This window comes from Rhipicephalus sanguineus, unplaced genomic scaffold (assembly GCF_013339695.2).
Source record: "Rhipicephalus sanguineus isolate Rsan-2018 unplaced genomic scaffold, BIME_Rsan_1.4 Seq8720, whole genome shotgun sequence".
Classification (NCBI taxonomy): Eukaryota; Metazoa; Arthropoda; class Arachnida; order Ixodida; family Ixodidae; genus Rhipicephalus; species Rhipicephalus sanguineus.
In genome coordinates, this window is record NW_023616181.1 from 5599 (window position 1) to 10782 (window position 5184).

Sequence of the window (5184 nt, forward strand, 5' to 3'; positions counted from 1 at the left end):
TACCTAGAGGGGAGGAATCTGGTGCCACTGTCTATGCAGTTTCCTAATGGGCATTGTGCCATCATGAGAATGAAAGTATGCCGACGTGTGAGGCTTTTGTTGGCCTGCGTTCAGTGACGGTTGGCACAAAACATGGATGTGGATGCACAGATGAAACTTTCATAAAAGAAACTCACAGGGTCCCTTACGCATGATTTGCCAACAACAACTTGAAGGTGAAAGCCATCTTAATTTAATTGACAGTCATGTGTTGTGAATGCCTACCGTTCCTTGGTGAATTTAATAAACGTGGTGGGGGGGGGGGGGGGATCTTTTCCTTCTCAGTCAATGTATTGACCCTTCCTGCCCCCTCCGAAAGCTTTCTGCACCTAACGTGAATTGGTACTGCTTCCAGAATTGGAGGCATTGTAAGCTTTCTGCAGCTCACCTCGTTTTACACTGCCTCCGTGATCAGCCCACCTTTGACCAAACTATGATGGTCATGTATTTTTGCGATCTGAGACGTCATGATGATGTCATATGGCGAAGTCATCGCGTGATGACTTTAGCATCACTTTTGTTGACGCTGACACCATGAGACGATGGTCGATGCCAACGGTCAATTTTCGTGTTTGATGAGGCATCTAAGGCTTTCGCTTTAATAAAATCTCAATTATTTTTCATTTGTCCATGTTATATTTTGAATAAACTTCAGCTACCTGCAGATCATATCAAGTGATGAAAAGCAATAACATACAAGTTGGTGCACTGCAAGCACGGGCCTTGTCATCAGTTCAATTTTATTAGCTCATCAGCAGTTTCGATGTTTCATACCTCCAAACATCCATTCTCAAAAGTGAACAAAGAAATCTTAAGTAAAATTAAAAAATGAAAAGTTCTTTATGTGTCAATGAACCACTGCAACAGAATGAATGGTGCTAACTAGCCATGCCTTCAAGGCATCCTGGCTCTTCCACAATGTCATTCAAAGGCAACCACATCCTGGCACTCCTATGCACACAACAGCAGCATAGCACTATTTCTCCCTCTAGGCAATGTCATAAGGAACTGACACGTTTCCTATCTGAACAGGTCAACCACACCAGATTCTTTTCTAAAGAAAATTCAGTAGCAGCAAGCACATCCTCCAACAGGTACTTATTTAAAGGGAACTAAGGGTGCTCAGCATTCATGTGGAGACTTCATGTTCACAATCGTTTTTTTCCCTGGTTATGCAACTGACCAAAATCACACTAGTTAAATTTCTTTATGCTATGATAGTTAACTGTGCATAACTGCAACCTGAAATAAATTCTCTACAAGAACGTTCATAAGTCTCGGTATAACAAACAACCACAAATATCTACAGAGATGGGAATGGCCCAATGCATTTTGTAGCACATTTGATAGAATAAAAAATGGTGATTTATAGCAGGTGTCCTCAATTTTGTAGCATGTTGCAAAGACAAAAAAAAAAAACTGGATAAAAGCTGCTTATTGCTTTTGTTACAGATATAGCACGAACTTAAATGACTACCGTAAAATACCAAGCAAGCGCCCCCACCCCAGCAAGCACCCCCCTCCCTTTTTCGGGAGATCTGAAATAAGTGCCAGTGACCGAGCAAGCAACACCCCCCCCCCCCCACATCCTCCCTGCAGCCACTTTTTTTCAAGACTGGCATCGCTTGTGTAAAAATAACCACAAGGATGAGTACACCAAATGCGTATCTAATGTTGTTAATGAAATTCCGTTGTCATGTGGCTGGTCGTATATTAGTCAAACCGGTCGCTGCTTCAATGGTTTGACGATGGGGAATAAAAACGGTAAATAAATAAAGCATTTCATTAAAAACATAGATAGGCATTTTTTATTTTTAGCGGCTCCCCCGCCATCATCTCGAATTTCAGTCCGGGACCGAGCAAGCCCCCCCCCCCCCTCCAAATCTGGTCGGATTATCCTTCACCGTGGGGGGGGGGAGGGGGGGGGGGGCTTGCTCGGCATCTTACGGTAGGTGCATTAAAATGACGAGTGTATCAGAAAGTTTTTTGGAAAAGTGCCAAACAACAAGACAACAAATCAATATAATGATTTAATAAAGTGATGATTGCACCGAATTATTTCGTTAACTCGGGAAGTTCGTAAAATCGAAAACGAATTTTTCGGTCCTTCAAAATCTAAAATTGTAACGTGGCGGCACCAAGAAAGCTACCGCGGTACCTTATTTGCGACTAGCACACGCCTGTGCATCTGAAAATTCAAGGGCAGCCTGGACATGGTACCTCTTATGTCCGGGTGGTACAGGCGAAGTAGACAGTTATGACAAGCTGCCGATGTGCAAAGACAGGGAGAACGAATGCAGTGATTGTGTGAGCAGGTAGAGCAAGAAAGATGGGTAAATAATGAATGCAACCACAGTGTTCCTGTGGGAGCATTTACAGGGACAACAAACCACGACCACTCCTACAGCGCCCTTTGGTATGTAGAAGTGCTACCAACCGTGAAGTCAATTGTTTCTTGCATGGGCAGTGCGTGCATCCTCGTAACAACAAAGCTAGGTTCGTGACTAGGGGGGCGTGATGTTTTAACGCAATAGCGTTACGGGGTAAGCCTGAAGAAAAGCCAGTCTGTCTCAAAATTAGGAAGAAATCGCTGCATTTTTCGCTCATTTGTTTCCGGTAAAACTTCGTTAAATCAGGTTTAGTGGTACGATAACTTCGTTAATTAGATGTGATGACAACATTGAACTCTATGGGTACCTCCCGGGGAATGGAAATTTCTTCATTATCGGGAAATTTGTAAAATGGGCTTGGTTATGTCGAGTTTTAACTGTACCACAAAAAATTGTGGTAGCCCTTCCCCAATCGAGGAGATGGGAACAAGCGAAGCTTGGCGTGGGCATGCCTGACGTACTGCTTTTTCTTTCTTTATAGGTAGCAGCTATCCCCGGAACACCGTTTTCGGGCTGAATCGGCATGGCGTCTTTCACATTCTTTGCAGCATTCGTCAGCCTGTAGAATGGCCCAACGAAAGGCCCATTACACAATCATGGAAACACTGGTTGGAAATTTAATTTTCTCGAAGCTGAAAATTTTTCATGAAATATGCAATTCCTGATATCGACCTTACACATTGTCCAGCAAATCACTTAGTTCACCAAAACAAAATATTTCAATGAAGCACCCATAGCAAGTGTACTGCTTCCCAACTGTTTTTTGCATTGTCGGTAGAACGCATTCGTGTGCTTCAGTTCAGTTCACATTGGGCAAGCATGGGCATGCGGTGGCCTAGCATTCCAAGGCAATTGCTTTCGAAGGGGGGGGGGGTTCAAACCCCAGCCCTGGTAATAAAAATTACTTTGTTTTATTTATTATTTCTTTGATGCACGCCAGCTGTGGGTGGAGGAGAGTTTTTTGGAACACCCACCACCAGCTACACAGGTCAGTCAATAGAAGCTTCACATGAAAAAGACATGAAACAAGCCAACTTGAAAAACTGCGCAGCTGACTGAAATGTGGCCTTCAGCCAACAGCAGAGAAGTTACTTATGTCAGAACAAAAGACTGCTAGTATCTTTATTGAGTTGAACACCTCCATAGCACAAAGTAGTTTGCCGTCAGAAAAATAGTTACACCTCCGCATGTATAATGGAGTGCTTAACCTTTTTTGATATGTTCCCAGAACATCAGCTATTTTAACCTATATACAAGGAAACACATTTACCAGCAGTTTCAGTAAAGTGCAGATAAGTACGTTGAAATATCTTTTATTTCAATAAATCACAGATAATTCAATTTGTTGCCTAATTAAATAAATTGAAGCTATTGCAGGCACCAGTGGCCAAATGGTTTAACTACCATACATGCGGTTTTTTACTTCCAGACACCTCTCAAATCTTGTTCTGTGTGGCAGAGTGGAAACCAGTATGCCGGCAGACAATCGTGGTAGTACAAAATGTTAGGTCTTCTCGGTTATCTTGCAAGCGATCACCACAAGTGAGCAATAGGGCGTTTCCGCTTATTTTGGAATGCCACAGAATAGAAAGAAGCTATCCTTAACATGCTTAAGAAAAGGACTAATTTGATGCTTTTACTACAAATAAAAGTTTTTATGAGTGCAGCGCTTAGTCCACTAATAATTTTTGGATTTAAATAGGAGACTAATTTTTCGGGGCGCATCACAATTTTTTTTGTTTACACATACTGCAGCCCTTCATAGGGCTATAGCAGGAGTGGGAGAATACAATTAAAAAACAGAAGAAAAAGAAAATACAAAATGTAAGAACAAGGTTAACGGGCACATTCAATGGCAATCGCAAATTCTTTGTCAAGCGATGGGTCGTACAGACCAGAGAGTTCCAAGATTCAATAGTCCTGGGGAAAAAACTGTACTTAAAAATGTTAGAGCGAGCGAAAAAGACCGATAAGTTTAGCTCATTACTGCTTCTTGAGACTAGGGACTTCGCACACGATAGATATATATTAAAGGATGAGTAATGTGCCGAGTAAAACAGTAAGTCCAAGAATTTCAGAGAGTCAAAGAGTCAATGTGGCGACGACGAGAAAGAGGAGTTAAATCGAGCAGAGCCAAACGAGATGCCATCGAAAAATTTTTATCGCAGTGGCAGTGTATAAAAAGGAATGGCCTCCTCCTGAACAGACTCAATTCTATCAGTGTCACAAGTTTGTAAGGGTTCGGTACGATAGCTGCATATTCAAGAATTGGTTGTACAAGTGTTTTATAGCTTAGTTTTTGGGGGGCAATACTCAGGGTTTGGCACACGTATCCTAGTTTCCTTAATGCTTTGTTTCAAGTTATTTTTATGTGTTCTGACCAGGATAATTTGAAGTTAAAAGGAGGCCTACGTACTTATATTCAGATACGCGCTGTAGAATAGTGGATTGTGGCACCACTACGAACTCCAGAAAGTCGTACGGGTACTCTCTGATAAAACAAACTCGCAAGACTTCTGTTTAGCCAATGCACAGTGGTGACTGCGGCCCGGGGTGCTGCTAGATTCTTCAGGGATAATGCATGCAAGATGTTGCAAGACAAAGTGTGCCGGCCATGAAGAAAGCTGTCCCAATACTAGCTGTTTTCGTGGCTTCGACGAAGGCACTATAGTACAAGTGCGTAGAGTTACAGTACCTTGGGAAACTTTGGGAAGCTTTGGGAGCCATACGTAGGAACTATGAATGCGGAGCCCAG